Source organism: Equus przewalskii, chromosome 25 (genome assembly GCF_037783145.1).
Source record: "Equus przewalskii isolate Varuska chromosome 25, EquPr2, whole genome shotgun sequence".
NCBI lineage: Eukaryota > Metazoa > Chordata > Mammalia > Perissodactyla > Equidae > Equus > Equus przewalskii.
Window position 1 is genome coordinate 43430413 of NC_091855.1, and position 22701 is coordinate 43453113.

The following is a 22701-nucleotide window of genomic DNA, read 5'->3' on the forward strand; positions in this document are numbered from 1 at the left end:
ACAGGGAATAACTTTTCAAGATATATTATTAAATGAAAAAGACAAATTAAAGAACAGTGTGTAAACTACGCAAATAACATTTGTAGAAAAAAAAGTACCCACATGGTGTCAGACAGAATAATGTGTGTCCCCAACAACGTCCATGTCCTAACCCCTGGAACCTGTGAACATGTTAGGCTGCAGAGGGAATTTCTAAGCCTACTAATAAGCCGACCTTAAAATAAGGAGACGATCCTGGACTTATCAGATGGGGCCAATGCAGTCACAGGGTCCTTGTAAGTGGCAGAGGGAAGCAGAGAAGACAAGAGTCAGAGGGAGACTGAAGATGACACTGCTGGCTTTCAAGATGGAAGAAGAGGCTACAAGTCAAGAAATGCAGGCGGCCTCTAGAAGCTGGAAAAGGCACAGAAACAAATTCTCCCCTAGACTGTCCAGAAGGAATGCGGCCCTGACAGCAACTAAACTTTAGCCCAGTGAGACTCACTTTGGACGTCTGACCTCCAAACTGTAAGATAATAAATTTGTGTTCTTTTACGTCACTGAGTTTGCGACAACTGTATTACAGCAGTAATGAAAACTAGCACACACATTCACACATGTTAGCTCATATATACAAAGAAGGAAGTAGAAGAAACACAAGAAAGTGCCAACAGTGGTGACTTTAGGAGAGGAGACCTAGATGGCTGGGGGACAGGATAGAAGGGAGACTCACTTTTTACTATATTTCCATCTGTGCTTTTTTTTGTGTTACGCTTTGTGTATATATATATTATTTATTTCATTGAGGTCATAATAGTTTATAACATTGTAAAATTTCAGTTACATATTATTATTTTTCAGTGACCATATAAATGTGTCCCTTTACCCCTTATACCCACCCCACAACCCCCTTCCCCTCTGGTAAACACTAAACCGTTTGCTTTGTCCATGTGTTTGTTTATCTTCCCCATGTGAGTAAAATCATATGGTATTTGTCTTTGTCTGGTTTATTTCGCTTAACACAATACCCTCAAGGTTCATCCATGTTGTTGCAAATAGGAGGATTTTGTCTTTTTTATGGCTGAGTAGTATTCCACTGTATATATACACCACATCTTCGTTATCCATTCATCAGCTGATGGGCACTTGGGTTGCTTCCATGTCTTGGCTATTGTGAATAATGCTGCAGTGAACATAGGGGTGTACAAGTCTCACTGATTTTTTTTTTATTGTGGTAACATTGGTTTATAACACTATATGAATTTCAGGTATACATCGATCGTTATATATTTTGATTTCTATGTAGATTACATCATGTTCACCACCCAAAGACTACTTACCATCCATCACCTCACACATGTGCCTAATCACCCCTCTTGCCCTCCCTCCTCCCCCATTCCCCTCTGGTAACCATCAATCCAATCTGTTTCTATGCGTTTGGTTGTCATTGTTTTTATCTTCTATTTATGAGTGAGATCATGCAGAATCTGAATTTCTCCCTCTGACTTATTTCACTTAGCATAATACCCTCAAAGTCCATCCATGTTGTCATTAATGGTCAGATTTCATCGTTTCTTATGGCTGAGTAGTATTCCATTGTGTATATATGCCACATCTTCTTTATCCATTCCTCCCTTGATGGGCACCTAGGTTGCTTCTAATTCTTGGCTATTGTGAATAATGCTGTGATGAACATAGGGGTGTACATATCTTTATGCATTCGTGTTTTCATTTTCTTTGGGAAAAAACCCAGCAGAACAGGTGGATCATATGGTAGATCTATTCTTAACTTTTTGAGGAATCTCCATACTGTTTTCCATAGTGGCTGTGCCAGTTTGCACTCCCACCAGCAGTGTATAAGGGCTCCCTTCTCTCTACATCCTCTCCAACACTTACTGTTTCCTGTCTTGTTAATTATAGCCACTCTAACGGGAGTGAGGTGATATCTCATTGTAGTTTTGATTTGCATTTCCCTGATAGCAAATGATGTTGAACATCTTTTCATGTGCCTGTTGGCCATCTGTGTATCTTCTTTGGAGAAATGTCTGTTCAGATCTTTTACCCATTTTTCAATTGGGTTGTTAGGTTTTTTGTTATTGAGATGTATGAGTGCTTTGTATATTTTGGATATTAACTCCTTATCAGATACATGGATTGCAAATATCTTCTCCCAATTGTTAGGTTGTCTTTTTGTCTTGATGGTTTCCTTTGCCGTGCAGAAGCTTTCTAGTTTGATATAGTCCCATCTGTTTATTTTTTCTATTGTTTCTCTTGCCTGGTCAGACATGGTACTTGAAAATATGCTGCTACGATCAACGTCAAAAATATACTTCATATATTTTCTTCTGGGAGTTTTATGGTTTCACGTCTTACCTTTAAGTCGTTAATCCATTTGAGTTAATTTTTGTGGATGGTGTAAGATAATGGTCTACTTTCATTCTTTCACATGTGGCTGTCTAGTTTTTCCAATACCGTTTGTTGAAGAGGCTTTCCTTTCTCCCTTGTATGTTCTTAGCTCCTATGTCGAAGATTAGCTGTCTGTAGATGTGTGGTTTTATTTCTGGGCTTTCAACTCTGTTCCATTGATATGTGTGTCTGTTTTTGTACCAGTACTATGCTGTTTGATTACTACAGCTATGCAGTATAATTTGAAGTCAGGGATTGTGATGCCTCCAGCTTTCTTCTTTTTTTTTCAGGATTGCTTTAGCTATTCGGGGTCTTTGGTCGCCCCATATGAATTTTAGGATTCTTTGTTCTATTTCCGTGAAGAATGGCACTGGGATTCTGATTGGGATTACACTGAATCTGTAGATTGCCTTAGGTAGTATGGACATTTTAACTATGTTTATTCTTCCAATCCATGTGCATGGAATATCTTTCCATTTCCTTAGGTCATCATCATTTCTTTCAATAATGTCTTATAGTTTCATTGTATAGGTCTTTCACCTCCTTGGTTAAATTTATTCCTGGATATTTTATTCTTTTTCTTGTGATTGTAAATGGTTTTGTATTCTTGAGTTCTCTTTCTGTTAGTTCATTATTAGAGTATAGAAATGCAACTGATTTTTGTAAGTTGATTTCATACCTGGCAACTTTGCTGTAGTTGTTGATTATTTCTAGTAGTTTTCCAATGGATTCTTTAGGGTCTTCTATTAATAAAATTATGTCATCTGCAAACAGCGAGAGTTTCACTTCTTTCTTGCCAATTTGGATACCTTTTATTTCTTTTTTCTTGCCTAATTGCTCTGGCCAAAACCTCCAGTACTATGTTGAATAACAGTGGTGACAGTATGGGTGGACCGGCCTGGTGGCACAGTGGTTAAGTGCACACATTCCGCTTTGGTGGCCCAGGGTTCCCCGGTTCGGATCCCAGGTATGGACATGGCACTGCTTGGCACGTCATGCTGTGTTAGGTATCCACGTGTAAAGCGGAGAAGGATGGGCATGGATGTTAGCTCAGAGCCAGTCTTCCTCAGCAAAAAGAGGAGGATTGGCAGCAGTTGGCTCAGGGTTGATCTTCCTCGGAAAAAAAAAAAAGAGTGGTGAGAGTGGACACCTTTGTCTTGTCCCTGTTCTCAGAGGGAAGGCTTTCAGTTTTTCCCTGTTGAGTATGATGTTGGCTGTGGGTTTGTCATATACAGCCTTTATTACGTTGAGGCAATTTCCTTCTATACCCTTTTTATTGAGAGTTTTTTTTTTATCATAAATGGATGTTGGATCTTGTCAAATGCTTTCTCTGCATCTATTGAGATGATCATGTGGTTTTTATTCATCATTTTGTTAATGTGGTGTATCACACTGACTGATTTGCAGATGTTGAACCACCCCTGCGGGAGACCCTGGTATAAATCTCACTTGATCATGGTATATGATCCTTTTAATGTAATGCTGTATTTGGTTTGCTGATATTTTGTTGAGGATTTTTGCATCTATGTTCATCAGCAATATTGGCCTGTAATTTTCCTTCTTTGTGTTGTCCTTGTCTGGCTTTGGGGTCAGAGTGATATTGGCCTTGTAAAATGTATTAGGAAGTGTTCCATCTTCTTCGACTTTTTGGAATAGGTTGAGAAGGATAGGTATTAAATTTTCTTTGAATGTTTGGTAGAATTCTCCAGAGAAGCCATCTGGTGCTGGACTTTATTTTTGGAGAGGTCTTTAATTACTGTTTCAATTTCTTTACTTGTGATCGGTCTATTCAGATTCTCTATTTCTTCTTGATTCAATTTTGGGAGGTTGTACGAGTCTAAGAATTCATCCATTTTTTCTTGATTGTCCAATTTGTCGGCATATAGTTTTTCATAGTATTCTCTGATAATCCTTTGTACTTCTGTGGTATCCGTTGTGATTTCTCTTCTTTCATTTCTCTTTCTTTTTCTTTTTTTTTTAAAGATTGGCACCTGAGCTAACAACTGTTACCAATCTTTTTTTTTTCTGCTTTTTCTCCCCAAATCCCCCAGTACACAGTTGTATATTCTAGTTGTGGGTCCTTCTACTTGTGGCACATGGGATGCCGCCTCAGCATGGCCTGATGAGCAGTGCCATGTATGCACCCAGGATCCAAACCAGTGAAATCCTTGGCCACTGAAGCAGAGCACGCAAACGTAACCACTCAGCCACGGGGCCAGCCCTTCCTCTTTCATTTCTAATTTTATTTATTTGAGCCTTCTCTCTTTTTTTCTTACTGAGTCTGGCTAAGGGTTTGTCAACTTTGTCATCTTCTCAAAGAACTAGCTCTTAGTTTCACTGATCCTTTCTACTGTTTTTTTGTTGTTGTTGATGTTTCAATTTCATTTATTTCTGCTCTAATTTTTATTATTTCTCTCCTTATGCTGATTTTGGGCTTTGTTTGTTCTTCTTTTTCTAATTCTGTCAGGTGTACTTTAAGATTGCTTATTTGAGATTTTTCTTGTTTACTAAGGTAGGCCTGTATTGCTATGAATTTCCCTCTTAGGACCGCTTATGCTGCATCCCATATGAGTTGGTATGGTCTATTTTCATTTTCACTTGTCTCCAGATATTTTTTGACTTCTCCTTTAATTTCTTTAATGATCCATTGGTTGCTCAGTAGCGTGCTGTTTAGTCTCCACATATTTGTCACTTTCCCAGCTTTTTTCTTGTAGTTGATTTCTAGTTTCATAGCGGTATGGTTCCATAAGATGCTTGAGATGATTTCAATCCTCTTAAACTTATTGAGGCTTGCCTTGTTTCAATATGGTCTGTCCTTGAGAATGTTCCATATGCACTTGAGAAGAATGTGTATTCTGATGTTTGTGGATAGAATGTTCTATATATATCTATTAAGTCCATCTGGTCTAGTTTTTCATTTAATTCCATGGTTTCCTTGTTGACTTTCTGTCTAGATGATCCATTGATGTAAGTGGTGTGTTAAGGTCCCCTACCATTATTGCGGTGTTGTGAATATCTTTTAGGTCTGTTAATAGTTGCTTTATGTACTTAGATGCTCCTGTGTTGGTTGCATAAATATTTATAAGTGTTATGTCCTTTTGGTGGAGTGTCCCTTTTATCATTATCTACTGCCCCTCTTTGTCTCTCATTGCCTGTTTTATCCTGAAGTCTACTTTGTCTGATATAAGTATGACAACACCTGCTTTCTTTTGTTTGCTATTAGCTTGGAGTATCATCTTCCAAGTCTTCACTCTGAGCCTGTGTTTGACTTTAGAGCTCAGATGTGTTTCCTGGAGCACCAAGTTGTTGGGTCTTGTTTTTTAATCCACCTCGCCATTCTATGTCTCTGGATTGGAGAATTCAATCCATTTACATTCAGAATGATTACTGATGTATCAGGGCCTACTGTTGCCATTCTATCACTTGTTTTCTGGTTGTTCTGTATTCCCCTGTTTCTCATCCCATGTATTTTGGACTGCCAATTCAGTTTGGTAGTTGTCTATCATGTTTTTCTCAGTTTTCTCCTTATTTATCATTTGTGTCTCTGATTATTTGTTTAGTGGTTACCATGAGGTTTGTATAAAAAATCTCATAGATGAGATAGTCCATTTTCTGATAGCCTCTTATTTCCTCAGTCTAAGCGATGATTCTATCACTTTCCTCTTCTCCTTCTAAGTTATTGCTGTCACAAATTATTCCATCTTGTGAGTTTATACTTAAAATGACGAGATTACAGTTATTTTTGATGTATGCCTGCCCTTTATCTTTAATGTTATAATTAAGTGTTTGCTAACCTGTTCCGATAGAGAGCTGCAATTTTCTGATTTTGTCTGCCTATTTATCTCCTTGCTCAGGACTCTGTAAAACCTTTCTCTTTTTTTTTTTTTCCAGGTATGAGGGCCTTCTTTTTTGTTTTATTTTATTGGAGGAGGAAGATTGGCCCTGAGCTAACAGCTGTGCCAATCTTCCTCTATTTTTTGTATGTGAGATGCCGCTACAGCGTGGCTTGATGAGCGGTGTGTAGGTCTGTGCCCAGGATCCAAACCCACAAACCCTGGGGCACTGAAGCAGAGCATGTGAATTTAACCATGATGCCACCAGGCTGGCCCCTAAGAAGGCCTTCTTGATCATTTCTTGTAGGAGGCAGGGGGGTCTTGTGGTGATGAACTCCCTCAGCTTTTGTTTAGGTGGAAAGTCTTTATTTCTCCATCATATCTGAAGCATATTTTTGCCTGACAGAGTGTTCTTGGCTGAAAGTTTTTGTCTTTAAGAATTTTGACTATATCATTCCACTCTCTCCTAGCCTAAAAGGTTTCTGCTGAGAAATCTGATGAAAGCCTGATAGGGGTTCCTTTCTAAGTTATTTTCTTTTGTCTTGCTGCCCTTAATATTTTTTCTTTGTCATTGACTTCTGCCAGTTTTACTACTATATGCCTTGGAGAATGTCTTTTTACATAGACATAATTAAGAATTCTATTAGCTTCTTTTACTTGTATTTCCAGCTCCTTCCCCAGGTTTGGGAAGTTCTCAGCTATTATTTCTTTGAACAAGCTTTCTGCCCCATTCTCCCTCTGGACTATCTATAATCCTTATGGTGCATTTCCTAATTGAATCAGATATTTCTCGGAGAATTTCTTTTTTTCTTTTTAGTCTTAGTCCTCTCTCTCCCACCTGAAGCTTTTAGATATTTCTGTCCTCCATATTGCTAATTCTGTCCTCCATTATATCAGCACTGTTATTCAAGGACTCCAGATTTTTCTTTATCTCATTCATCATGTTTTTCATCTCCAACATTTCTGATTGGCTTTTCTTTATAATTTCAATCTCTTGTGAAGAATTGCCTCTGTTCATTCATTTTCTTCCTGATTTCATGAAACTGTCTATCTGAATTTTCTTGTAACTCATTGAGGTTTTTTTCTGATAGCTATTTTGAATTCTTTGTCATTTAGATTGTAAATTTCTGTGCCTTCAGGATTGATTTCTCAGTGCTTGTCATTTCCTTCTGGTCTGGAGTATTAACATATTTCTTCATACTATTTGATGGGGTGGATTTGTGCCCTTGCATAGTGATAGTATCTGGTCGAAGATTCCACCTGCTGCCACTGGGGAGGGTCAGGAGCTGTGTATTCTGAGCCTGCTGTGATCCCTGGCGTCTGTGCCTGTCCTTTGGAATCTATCCTGACAGGGCTCATCTGCGATTGCCAACTTGCAGCTGCTGCTTTTCTAAGGTATGTGCAGGTGCTCTGGGCGACTGGCCGAGCTGGAGCACCAGGCTGGGAGAGGGAGGGAGGATGGACAATTTCTTTAGAGTGTGGGTTCCTGGGGGTGTTCTTGCTCTGCCCTCACTATCTGCCCTCCTGGGGTGCTGGCTTGATGAAGACACCCCTGCAACAGCTTATCCTCCTCTGTATGGAGCTTCTTCATGGGCTGTGAGGGAACTTGGAGAGTGAAGGCATTTTCAGGGAGAGCTGCTCCTCTCCCCTCTTTTCTCAGAGCTGTGTGCAGTCCCACATCCTAGACTACTGCTAGGGAGGGAGAGGAGATCCCCTTACCTCCTTCCACTTCCTCCCAGGGGGTCCAGCACCTCCACTTTCAGACGTATGGCTGTGTGGATCTCTCAGATGTCTATTGTGTTGTGTGAATGTCCACTGTTGGTTTATGAATGTTCTTCTCATTGTATCTTGGGGTAAGAGTCTGAGGGAAGAGTTCACTCCACGACGATGCTGACGCTGACAGCACTCTCTGTATTATTTATTTTTTTAAAGTAATTAACTAAAAACAATTTAAGGAGTGAGGGATAGTTTCCTCATGGGTCTTTTAAGGAAAATAGATTACTAAATTAAAAACTAAGCATTTATTTTTATATAAATTTTATCTTAAAGCAAATGGCAATCTATGAAATAAAAACAATTTGCAAGAAAATTAAAAATAACAAAAATATAAGATACCACTTAACACCTACTAGAATGACTAGAATCAAAAAGATAGATAACAACAAGTGTTAGTGAGGATGTGGAGAAACTGGAACCCTCATACATCGCTGGCAGAAATGTAAAGTGGTGCAGCCACTGTGGAGAACAGTTTGGCAGCTTTTCAGTATATTAAACAGAATTACCTTATTACCCAGCAATTCCACTCCTAGGTGTATACCCAAGACAAATAAAAACATATGTCCAAACAAAAAAACCTGTAGGCAAATGTTCACAGAAGCATTATTTATAATAGCGAAAGGTGGAAACAACCCAAATGTCCATCAGCTAATGAATGGATAAATAAAATAGGATATATCCATACAATGGAATATTATTCAGCCATAGAAAGGAATGACATTCTGACACATGCTACAACATGGATGAACCTTGAAAACATTATGCTAAGTAAAAGGAGCCAGGCACAAAAGGCCATTTATATGAAACATCCAAAATAGGCAAATCCATAGACACAGAAAGTAGATTAGTGGTTGTCTAGGGTTGGTGAGGTGTGGGTGAAATGGGGAATGACTGTTAATGGTACAGGTTTCTTTTGCGGATGACGAAAATGTTTTAACAGCTTATGAAGATGGCTGCACAACTCAGTAAAAATACCTGAAGTCATTTAACTGTATATTTTAAATGCGTGAACTTTACAGTAAGTAAATTGTACCTCAATCAAGCTATTAAAACAAATAAATTTGTGGTGTTAGAAGTTAGAACAGTGGTTACCCTTGGGCGGCGGGGTGACTGAAATGGGCGAAAGAGGACTTCTTGGATACTGGTAATGCTGTTTCTTGATCTGGGAGCAGGTTACAAGGACATGTTCACTTTATGAAACTGCACCAACCTGTACATGTATAATTTGTGCAGATTTCTGTATGTATGTTATACTCCAATTTTTAAAAGTTGGGGGGAAAAACAAGCTATAGTTAGAATAAGCAGAAAGTACGAGGAACAGAAAAGATATACAGTAAATTGTATATTCAGGGAAAGGCACAAACAAAAACAGACTGAGAAATCATATTAATGGCACAACTGTCACGTCCACAGATTCCAACTACTGAGGTCCAAAAGAACTGCTTTCAAAATGGCTCCAGGGGCCGGCCCGGTGGCGCAGTGGCTAAGTTCACACACTCTGCTTCGGTGGCCTGGGGTTCGCCAGTTTGGATCCCAGGTGCAGACCTATGCACCACTTATCAAGCCATGCTGTGGCAAGCATCCCACATATAAAAAAATGGAGGAAGATCAGCACGAATGTTAGGTCAGGGCCAATCTTCCTCAGGAAAAAGAGGAGGATGGGTGGTGGATGTTAGCTCAAGGCTAATCTTACTCAAAAAATTAAAATTAAAATTAAAAATATATATATGGTCCCAGTTCCTAAAAGGCCCAGTTCTTCCTGTTCTAGACTTTCCTGTTCTTAAGCTCATCCTTAATTGATTTTTATAATACACCTCCAACTTGTGAAGTGTAATGAGACTTGCTGGTCCTTACAACTGAAACAGACTAAGACAATTCTCTTGAATGAGAACCAAAGTTTAGGGGTCACTTATATTCCTCAAAAGTCCCCTTAACAGGGAGACTAGATGTCTTTTCCCGTGGTTAGCTCCAAAGCGCCTCTTCTGGTTCCCTGAAATAGGTCTCCATCTTATTTTTCAGATAGCTCCTTTATCTCAGATGAAAACGCTCTGAGAAGGACTACCAGCCCCAACAGTAACATTACCTGGTCTTGGCAACTTACAAGAGTTGGAGATAAAATACATTATACCAGGAAAGAGAAACAAACCAACGGAAAACAACAGCAAAAACAAAGAAAGCTTGGAGCAGTGGGATACTATTACTTCAGTATTAAGATCATTCCATTCATACATAAGGAAGTCTGTGCACCGAAGGCCACAGTCTGCAGCAAAGACTGTGACAGAAGCCAAGTCTCATGACTGGCCTGTGTTGTGAGGGAGGAAAGGTGGGCTCTCATACCAGGAAGGGCTTCTCTGCAGACCATCAGCAAGGAGAACTACCTGAGGGTGCTGAATCTCCACACCAGCATTTTCCAAATTGAGTTCCACACAACACTGGAACTGGGGAGCCCCCCAACCTAATGGGTATTCCATGAAAGAGGGTTCCATGAGAAAATAAATTTGGGAAATGCATGGTTAAATATAGAGAAACGTGTCTGACTGCAGAATTCCTCGGCGCCTTTCCCCGAAATGTGCGGTGAGTCTCCAGGGCACAGAGGAGCACACGGGAGGGGTGTGCGGTGTATAACCAGACGTGTCTTTGAAGTAGACGAGTTAACGTCCCCAGAGCTGCTCTGGATGCCCAAAGTGAAGATCTTTAAACTAAGCTACTAGAATCCCTCTGACTCCAGTCTTCCCTGAATAAAAAATAATTTTAAAAAACCAATCTAGGGGCCGGCTCCATGGCCAAGTGGTTATATTAGTGTGCTCCGCTGCGGCGGCCCAGGGCTCAGATGCTGAGCGCCGACACGGCACTGCTCGTCAGGCTACGTTGAGGCGGCATCCCACATCCCACAACTAGAAGGACCTGCAACTACGATATACAACTGTGTACGGGGGGGGGGCGGGGGGGGGGGGTTGGGGAGATAAAGCAGAAAAAAAAAAAAAGATTGGCAATAGTTGTTAGCCCAGGTGCCAACCTTTGAAAAAAAAAAAGTCTTTAAAAAGAAAAAGAACTGATCTAGCATCCAGCAAGACAGGATTTCAAAACTATTCTGCCAGTTTTACAGTTCTTCCCACTTGCCTTCTAAGAGAAGCTGGCTAGGGGCTGGCCCCGTGACCAAGTGGTTAAGTTCGCGCACTCCGCTGCAGGCGGCCCAGTGTTTCGTTGGTTCGAATCCTGGGCGCGGACATGACACTGCTCATCAAACCACGCTGAGGCAGTGTCCCACATGCCACAACTAGAAGGACCCACAACGAAGAATATACAACTATGTACCGGGGGGCTTTGGGGAGAAAAAGGAAAAAATAAAAAATCTTTAAGAGAAGCTGGCTAACGTAAGGCAGGGGCAGCCCCAATGGAGTCTTCAGGATAGAGGTGTCAGATCCCTTCTGACAAAAATGGAAGCCATAGCATGTTTGACAACCACAGGTTAAACCCCGGAGCCTCTCTAAAACGGGGAACCTACCCACTCAGTCCTGGAACGAGACAAGAAAGATTCTTGCATCTATCTCCGGAGAAGCTTCTTCAAGCAAACCGACCAAAATACAGGCCCAGCAACTTACCAATAATTTGTCCAGTTTGGAACCTTTTAGACAATTTTGACAAATTTCTTTAGGAGCCTCCAAACTTGAAGCTTTGTGGGAAAATTCAACCAGCCTGATATGTTTACTGAGCAATACATCCTTCTGCCTTCTGGAAGACCTCATCCTGACCTACCTAACCTAACTCTTACTAGTCAAGGAATAGCTGCTGCTTGCTAACATAACACCAAATCTTTCCCTTCTGTTGGAGGGGCTACACTGGAACGCCCAGAAATTCCCCTCAAAGGAGACACAGTCTATTACTGTACAGAAGAGGTCACATGGCAAGTCTACAATGGCTCTCCTTAGAAAGGTCTGCTGGCAAGGCTGGCCCTTGGCTGCCATCTGGGAACTGGAATTTCAGGAGAGCTCCCATCTTCCTTAAATGATAAGAGTGGCTCATTGTGCCTAAACTGTTCGTGCGAGCAATGTGGTTTATGGTGAATCTGCTTTCCTTCTGGGAGTCTGGAATTTTTATACGTGCTGGGCAGAGGGTGCCTATATTATCAGCTCCCAATAAAAGCCCTGGGCACTGAGTCTCTAATGAGCTTCCCTGATAGAAAACATTTCACACGTGTTGTCACAATTTGTGGAATTGTGGAGGAATTTGGAGGAATAAAGTGAGTCCTGTGTGACCCTACTGGGAGAGGACTCTTGGAAGCTTGTACCTTGTTTCCTCTAGACTTTGCCCCATGTTCCTTTTTCCTTTGCTGATTTTTCTCCGTATCCTCTCACTGTAGGAAACCATAGCCATGAGTACAACTATATCCTGAGTCCTGTGAGTCCTCCACGTGAATCATGGAACCTAGGGGTGGTCTTGGGACCCCTCCCAATGCAATTTATGCTACACTTCAGCCTAAATTAATTAAACATCCCTGGTAGTATGACTAAATCATTGTGGATGTCAATAAAGATTTATTAGCACAGCTATGCATCAGGTACTGTGCCATGCACTGTAGATACAAAGATCAATAAAACATAATCCCTCGCCTTGAGGACTTAGAGTATGTCCCCATGCCCCTAATTTTAGGTCCTTTTCTTATGAAAGAGACGGAGGGAGGGAAGGAGAGCCAGATTTGCGTTTAGATAATATTAAAGGACAAATTAATGAGTACATGGTGTATCATATCGAGTACGTGGTGCTTTAGATTCTAACCTCCCAGGACCGAACTGGTAGGCCGTAAAGCAGATGTCTTTCCTCCTTCTGAATGCACCTGTGTCCTCTGTTACAAAACTGCTCACTCTACTTTACACCCTCTCCCCATAATGCCATTAAGTCCCTTAAAGGCAGGTCTACAATCTGCCCAAATTGTTCTCTTTTGTCCCCTGTACATACTCAACAAATGATTCAAAGAGGAAATACCAAGTCACATGCCTTGTAATCTAATATTCCTATAGCCCCCTGGACACATACTGCAGGGGGATCTTCGCTGACAACTGAATCACAAAATTATTACTATTGACTAACTGGCAACCAACCCTTTTTTATCAACCAACCCTTTTTTATTCATCTCCATCTTTAAATGTTGGGTTTTTCCAACATATGAAGAGAGATCTCCTGTCCCTTAAGTTACCTCCTTTCCCAGGTCAGACCATCCATATAAATGCAACAGTGAATTAAAAGGATAAGAAGGATAAAGCGGCCAGAAGGAGGCTTCTTAATTACCTTCTAAAAGTTTCATATCCCTCCAAGCAAACTATCTTTCAGAATATGTTTTTCCTAATTACATGCCAAGAAACTATGCACATGGTGAATTCAGCCTTAACTATGACCAGGTCCCAGTAAACCTACAAAACAAACAAAACCAAGCTAGGTGATCATAGCCAACATTGTTGGACACCTACCCTATGTCAGGCACCATTTTTTTAAATAAACTTTTAATTTTAGAATAGTTTTAGATTTACAGAAAACCTGTGAAGATAGTATGGAGAATTCCCATATACCCCACACCCAGTTTCCCTTATTATTAACATCTTAAATAGTATTGTATATTTGTCACAATTAATGAACCAATACTGGTACATTATTATTAACTAAAGTCCACACTTTGTTCAGATTTCCTTAGTTTTTACTTAATATCCTCTTTCTAGGACACCACATAACATCATGCCGTCATATCTCCTTAGGCTCCTCTTGGCTGTGACAGTTTCTCAGACTTTCCTTGACTGGGTAACATTGACAGTTTTGAGGAGTTCTGGTCAGGTATTTGGCAAGATGTCCTTCTGCTAGGATTCGTCTGCTGTTTTGCTCATGATTAGACTCAGGTTATGGGTTTTGAGGAAGAAGACCACAGCGCCCTTTCATCACATCATCTCAAGGACACATACTACTAACATGACTTGTCACTGTTGACATGGACCTTGATCACCAGGCTGAGGTAGTGTTTGTCAGGTTTCTCCACTACAAAAGTGACTCTTTCCTCCCCCGCTGTCCATACTGCACACTTTGGAAGAAGTCGCTATGCATAGCCCACACTTAAACAGAGGGGAATAACGTTCCCCTCCTTGAGGGCAGAATTTGGAATTCTTCTACGAGGGAAGTTTGTCTATTCTCTCCATTTATTTATTCAATCATTCATATTAGTATGGATTCATGGATATTTATTTTATTTTGGGGGATAATTCAATACTACTTTATTTTGTGGCTCAAATTATTCCAGCTTTGACCATTGGGAACTCTTTCAGTTGGCTCCTTTTGACATGTCCCCATCAATGAGTGTTTTGTTTGTTTTTTGAGTACTTTCTTTCTTTCTGGCACTACAAAATCTTGTGTATTTCCTGTCTGAATCCTAAGATGAGCCATTTCTCCAAGGAGCTCTGGTTCCTTTTATTGGCGAACGGAACTTATTAAACACTGAGATCTGAGCACTAGGCGTCAGGCATCATTTTTCACTTAATCATCTCAACAAACCCATGCAATAGGTATCCCATTAGCCCTATCTTACAAATGAGGAACTAAGGCACAGAGAGGTTAAGTAGCCTGCCCAAGGTCACATCAGTAAGTGGTAGGGCAGGGCTTTAAACCCAGAGAGTCTAACTCCAGAAGTCATTTCCTGACCACACTGCCACTGCTGTCTGCTATGAGCAGAACGCCACCAAGGGAACACAGATGAAGTCACATAAACACACTTATAAGAGCTCTGACCTTGGCAACAGATCCTTTTCAAAATAACTGGCTCAGCTGACAAGGTCCATGAGAAAAGCAAAATTTGGAACTGCACTGCCAATGATATAGAGACACATTCTTTGGTATGAGGTACAGTGAAAGCATGAACTCTGGTTGTGAGCAGCACAATCCTCAAGAGTAACCACCAGAGTCCTGCTTGGTCTCTCCTTATATGGTAACTTTCAAACCTTCTGATACAGTCAGTCCATCAGGCAATCTGGTCACTCAACACTCCTTGACCATGGCTAGGCTGAGCTGCAACCTGGTGCCTTTTGCAACATTAGACAGTCGTTTAACAAAAAAAAGTGGGAACAACTGACTCTTAAAACTCAAGTGAAAGCACATCCACTAGAAGGCAAAGTTAAAAAGATTGAAAATATCAAGTGTTGAAAATATCAAGATGTGAAGTAAATGGACCCCTCATACATGGATAATGGGAATGACAAACGGTATAGCCATTTTAGAAAACAGTTGGCAAGTTTCTTATAAAGTTAAATAGACACTTATCATACAATCCGGCAATTCCACTCCTAGGACTCTACCCTAGAGAAGTGAAAACATAATGCCCACACAAAGACTTGTACGTGAATGTTCACAGCAGCATTATTCCCAACAGTCAAAAAATGGAAACAACCCGGATGTTCACTAACTGGTGAATGGATAAACAAATTGTGGTATATTCATACAATGGAATACCACTTAGCAATAGAAAGGACCAAACTAGTGACACGTGCCACTACATGCATGAACCTCAAAAACATCATGCTAAACGAAAGAAGCCAGATTCAAAACCACATACATTTATATATACATTACCACATTTCATTTATATGAAATTCTAGAAAAGGCAACATTTTAGCAACAGAAAGCATATCAACAATCCCTGCGGCCAGGAATGGGGTAGGGGGATCGATTGCAAAGGGGCACAAGGGAACTTCTGGGGAGTGATAGAAGGGTTCTACATCTAGATTGTGGAAGTGGAGACACTACTATCTATATCTGCCAAAACTCACCAAACTATACACTTAAAATAGGTGAATATCATTGAGTGCAAATTATACCTCAGTAAAGCTGTTAAAATTGGGAGATTTCACATTAAAAAATTCAAGTTAGAGCCTTACTCCACAATACACTTAGATATGGGTAAATACTGGTAAAAGGCTGACTGTAAAAGTCCAACGAAAAGAAAATGCATTCATATATTTACCAACCCAAGAGACGAGGACGGCCTTTTAACGCAGAAGCTCAATGAAGTCACAAAGAAGGAAGATCCAGAGGGGAGCCGAGCCACACGTTTTAATGTGTTACATAAAAAACTTCACCAAAGAAATGTACAGGTAAACTACAATCTGAGAAAATATTTGCTACACATATTAGAACAGCTAAAATATTTAATTATAAAGACAACTTACACATAAATATAAATACTAGTATCTTTCAAAGAAGAAATGGACAAAAGGACACAAGACAATTCACTTAAGGGATAAAAATGACCAATAAGCAAACTACTAATACTCAAAGGAATACAAAGTTAAAAGAGTTGCTTTTTTTTAAAATAAGAAATTGTTCCATCTATCAAATTGGCAAAGGTTTGCAACAAGTGTATTCAACACAGGAACAAGGTGAGGCAGTGGCCATGTGCCACGGCATAACCAATGGGGAAACCAGCGTGGTGGTGTGCGGCAGGACCACCGAAAACATCCACTCTCCTCCCCAGCAATAACGCACTTCCTGGAAAGGCAGGGATGGTAGACTCTCACTTTCTGCTTAATTATTTCTGTAGAGTATGAGTATTCTACAATAAACATCAATTACTTGTTTAAGTAGGAAAAAAGATATTAGAAAGAAAAGAGTCCATATCCTTTGGCTCAGCAATTACATTTCCAGGTTTCTATCCCAAAGATACCAATAGATACAAACAACATTTATAGACAAAGATGTTCATCACAGTACCAGAACAGCAAGAATGCAAAAAACTTAAGTATCCAATATCAAGAAAATAATCTAATAATTATGGAATAGCCACAAGCTGAAATATTATGTAGCCATTAAAAATGATGCTTTCAAATAATAAATATTTAATGATATAGGAAAGTGTTCAGTCATAATTTAATGCTAAGTGAAAAAAGCATGGTAACAATCATACAAATACATATACATGCATAAAAAAAGACTGGATGTAAATATGTAAAATTTTTAAAAGTATCCATGTCTGGTGGGATTAACAGTGATTTTAATTTTCTTCATTATACTGTTCCATGTTTTTCAATGTTCACAATGAATATATATTACTTTAAACGTGTGTGGGCATGGGTATTCTCAAGAACTTCATGAAATCAGTGAACCTTTTGGCTAAGTGCCAACAGAAACATCAGCTTAAAATGAACCATCTCAACACTACAGTATCGGCCTAAAGGGAGACAGTCATAAAGCTTATGGGAGGGAAGAAGGCCAGGTACTGAAAGTCAGGCTGTTGACTAAAGAGTTCAGATTTAAGAAGGGAGGAAGGGGAAATGTTATACAACGAATTCCAATTTGTGTTTTATCACAGATAAATTAAGCTGACTTGCTTTGAAAAAGAAAACAAAAAACAGTCAACTGTGCACTTTAAAGTGGTTTAAGTACAAACTCCAAGTGTATGTCAACATTTCAGGCTGGCTCCAGACCATCGTGACCAGCAAGCAATAAATGGAACCTGACGCCCTGGAGATGTTTGTGGTGGATAAGGGGTCACTTGTTTCCCCCAAGGCTCTTTCAACAGACAGAAGGGCTGGGTATAAAACAAGGATGAAAGGCAGAGGAGAGAAAAAGAAAAACACTCCTATGAAAAAACACCTAGGAAAAGCATCTTCCTATTCTCTCCAACAGCATCTGGCATATTTTTACAGGCCTTTAAGGTTAGACGAGAAATATTAAAATGCACACAAAGCTATGAAGGCTACAGAGCTGTGCTAGCAAAAAATAAATAAATAAAAATCCTGCCCCACATCGTTGGGAATAGACACAATAAACAGTCACAAAAAACAAAACCCACCCAGAATCAAGGACAAAGAGGAGTTAAAACAATACAGCTGTATGAAAAAGGTGGATAAAGGAAGATAAATGAAACTGTTCATATTAAGATTCTATTGACTTTTACTAAACCAAGGCTTGTTTGTTTAAGCGGAATTTAAGCTTTATTTAACTGTGGAAGAGGAAGTCAAATTCACTTTTTGTGAAAAGGGAAACTTTCATGCCCAAATCCAAACATTTGTATTCAAGCATTGCTTCTAAAGATCTTAATCAAGGCAGGTAATACGGGCCTGAGCCAGCGGAGGGATGAAAAGAATTGGGAGAGGTTAATTACCCAGTACAACGCTCAAGGACTAGAGTTGGAAAGAAGAGGATTCAGCTTCTAATTTCCACTCTGTTCAAGAGATTAAGAAATTCAAATCAAATTACTAAAACAAGGTCAGGAACCTTCAATGAAGAGGGCTGGACCTGATTAATTATTTAGTGTAATGACGAAAACTGTGGCCTGAATTACCAAAACATAATGAAAACACAAAAGTACACAAATTTATAAACTCAAAAAATTTTTAATTGCACCCTTTAACCCAGTAACTCCACTGCTAGGAATGTATGCCACTCATAAACATGAAGAATTACTCAAAAATCTATGTTCAAACATCTTCAGTGAAGCATCACCCTAGCAAGTTACATACAGTACAACATATTTAATATAACCCCATTTAGTTCTGAGTATCTAAGGGACAAATACATATTCATGCATATATATACACACACACACACACACACGTACGCACACAGAAAATATGCTCAGAAAATTTATGGAAGCACATTTAAGAAAATGTTAACCAGGATGGACTCTGCCAAGCAGGCGAAGAGTCCTGAGGCTAACTTAAAACCTTCACTGTTTGAATTTATCACAAAGCCAGTATTACTTAATTTTATTTTACTTAAAGAGACAAAGTTGCTAGTTGATGCACCTATTTATAAAAACAGAAGGTGATATGCACACTAGGAAGGAGAGAAGGAACAAGATTATTTGAGATAACTTGCAACTTTGATTCTATAGAAACACTCACATTTATGAGGGACAGAAAGCTTAAACTCCAGCACAATTACAACAGATAAGTTAAAAAAACACTCCCTGTGATATAACAGCAAACAGTGACTGCCTTCAGAATATGTATTTTTTTTCCTTTTTTCATAGGTATGTTTTGAATAATCCACTAAAAAGTTCAGACACGAAAAAACTGGTACTTCCACTAGATTAGATAAGGGTAAAATTTTTCAAAGTAAGGATCTAACCGATGTTTGTCATTCTTTCCTCTTTCACATCCCTGCCTTCCATTCACTGGGATAGCAAATAACAACTCATTCACAATTTACCATGTACCAGACTATGCTCGAGCTTGACATAGATTATCTCATCTAATCTTCGAAACAATCCTATAAAACAGGTATTATATGTCTGTTTAAAGATGAGTGTGGAAGATTTTATTTTGTAAAGATGGTAGCTTCTAGATATCCTATTCCAATGCCCATCTTACTACGTGTCTTTGCCATTCCTCTATCAACGAGTGGGATCTATGTTCTCTCTCCTCAAATGTGAGGGATGTGGAAGTGATATCATGACACTTCTGAGGCTCGATCAGGGAAGGTAACACTGCTTCCGCCTCCTGCTCCTTGGATGTTCACCCTCAGAACCCAACTGCCACGTTGTGAGGAAGCCCAAGCCATGTGGAAACCGTGCGTAGTGTTCTGGCTGGTAGCCCAAGTTAAGATCCCCATGGACAGCCAGCATCAATTGCCAGACCTGTGAGTGAGGAAACTTCTGAGATGATTCCAGCTCCAGCCACCACCTGACTGCAACTGCACAAGAGACTCCAAGTGAGACCCACCTTGTTGAGTCCAGGCAATCCACAGAATGTGAATAATATGAATAATGATTGCTGTTATTTTAACCCAGTAAGTTGGAGTGATTTGTTACACAGCAATAGAGAACCAGATGAAAACCAGCATAAGAAGAGAAAGGGGGCTGGCCCCGTGGCCGAGTGGTTAAGTTCGCGTGCTCCGCTCCAGGCGGCCCAGTGCTTCGTTGGTTCGAATCCTGGGTGCGGACATGGCACTGCTCATCAAGCCACGCTGAGGCAGCGTCCCACATGCCACAACTAGAAGGACCCACAACGAAGAATATACAACTATGTACTGGGGGGCTTTGGGGAGAAAAAGGAAACAAATAAAATCTTTAAAAAAAAAAAAAAAAAGAAGAAGAAGAGAAAGGTCAGTAACCTGCTACAGGCTGCCATGTCTGCACGGCTCCAAAGCTCATGCTCTTAACAACTACATTGTGTTACTCCTTGCTCCCCACTACTGCAAATGATGCAAAACGAAAAGGAGAAGGTCAGGAATCATCCACAGAATGATCGATACATCCCTAAACACTTGGGCACTGCCTAGAAAACAAATTAGAAAATACACCTAGAAAACCCTAAAATAAAGACCAACATGATAATCTAGCATTCCAGCCTCATTCTTTGACACCAAGCCATGAGTTCAATTTCACCATTACTCACTTCTCCTATTCATTCCACTTTCACAACTCTGTCTTTGCGACTGCCTCTTCGGGAATATTCTCTCCATGTTAAATATTTGTTAAGTATTTAATTAATGATCAGGACTTAGACCTGGGGAACAATAGGTTACACCAGTTCTCAGACTGGATTTTAAGGTATAGGAAAGATGAAGATGTACAACTAACCCAAGTAATTGAAAACGAATAAAACAGCCAAGTAAAAGCACATATCAAGGGGGCTGGCCCCATGGCCTAGTGGTTAAGTTTGGCACACTCTGCTTCAGTGGCCCTGGTTCACATCCCAGAGGCGGACCTACACCACTCATCAGCCATGCTGTGGCAGTAACCCACATCCAAAATAGAGGGAGATTAGCACAGATGTTACCTCAGGGCAAATCTTCCTCAGCACAAAAAAAAGAAGAAGAACATATCAAATAATACCTACTATATTAAAAAATGTTTAAAAGATATAAATAGTAAAATGTGAGTGTTTATAAATGTTTACAGATATAATGCTAACATTAGTGTTTAAAAAGGGGGATAGATACACCTTTATATATGCATATATAAAAATGTATAGGGGTCAGCTGTGTGACCGAGTGGTTAAGTTCGTGTGCTCCACTTCAGCGGCCCAGGGTTTCACCAGTTCGGATCCTGGGCGTGTACATGGCACTGCTCATCAGGCCATGTTGAGGCGGCGTCCCACATGCCACAACTAGAAGGACCCACAACTAAAAAAAATATACAACTATGTACTGGGTGGATTTGGGGAGAAAAAGTAGGGGGAAAAAAGGTAAGATTGGCTACAGTTGTTAGCTCAGGTGCCAATCTTTAAAAAAAAAATGTATAGATACATGCTTCTATATACATACATATACAGAGAAACATAGGAAACTGGTAAGAGCGGTTGCCTCTAGAGGAGGGGCTTGAAGGGTCTAAGAGGCAAAGGTGAATAAATGGAACGTCAAACTATCAGACCTAACTTCACCAAAACTGAGACATGCTGACACCGGGCACTCTAGACAGAAGGCACTGACCGGGACACAACATCACCTCTGACGTACTCCTAACAAAAAATGCTTAAGTTAAAGCTCATCTTGAGGAAATAATCAGACAAATCCAAATTGAGAGACATTCTGCAAAACACGTGGTCTGGATTCTTGAAAAATGTTGACACAAAAGGCAGAACACTGTGCCAGATTAAAGGAGACCAAAGAGATATGACAACAAAATGCAACTTGTGATTTTTGACTAGATTCTGGAAAAAATAAAACACTTCTAAGGACATTATTGGGATAACTGGGAAAGTGTGAAATACAGACTGCATGTTGGATGAAAGTATTGTATCAACACGCTATTTGTACTGTGATTATTTAGGAGAATGTCCTTGTTCTTAGTAGATATTGCTGAATTATTAGTGGTGAAATGTCATGATGTCTACAACTACCTCTCAAAAGATTCAAGGAAAATAAATAAATACATAATTTAGAGAGAGAGAAAATGCCAGAGTGCAAGTGAGCAAGCACACAAACAAAAGGCATAATGGTACATCGAGGTGAAGGGTTTATAAACATTCAATGAACTCTTCTTGCAACTTTTCTGTAGATGCAAAAATTTTCACAATAAATAGCTGGGAAGGAAAAAAAGCACACAGAAAAACTATGTGTATATAAGTCCACATTATAAGTAAAAGTGTAAGCCTTTGTAGACCCTGTATTCTAACTACAGCTTTGGGTGTGTTAATTTAAAAGATAAACATGTAAATAATATCCAACAAAAGAAAATAAGAATGCCTTGTAATGAGTGAATGAGATGAATTAGTTATTTTAAATATCTTTGTTACACAATTTATGCCACTTACAATTACCAATTGGCAATTAGGATACAATGCAAATTTAAAATTATAACTACACCTAACATAATTTAATCTTTTCACAGCAAAGGAGGTAGGTATTTTTCTGCACCTCTGGCTCACAACCACTAATGACAATTACATCTGTAACAGTAATGCAAAAAAAAAAAGCCCATTCTAGTTGGTTGCACTTGGATTGTCCACAATCCACAGATCCAAGCACAGGTAAATGTTTTCCCCGTTACATTTTCTGGGGTGACTACCTCATTTCCCATTTCTGAGCAATACTCTCATTCGCTACAAGGTTGTTTCAAAATTCCTACACAAATAGTTCCGATAAATATCGCTTGATCCAAAAATAAAATAAAATAAAATACACAGCCCAGCTTTCCTCTCAATTTTTCACTAAACCGATGTCACTAAAAGGCAGGAAGCTCCACTGTAATCGCTCACATTACTGCCGAACGTTCAAGAAAAGAATCTGAGGT

General features: G+C 39.7%; 1 protein-coding gene across 13 annotated transcripts in view; it reads right to left on the bottom strand.

The window, feature by feature from the left end:
* MOK (MOK protein kinase) overlaps window positions 1–22701 on the bottom strand; it is a 64934-nt gene that overhangs the window by 41634 nt on the left and 599 nt on the right. The gene's annotated exons all lie outside the window — the stretch shown is intronic.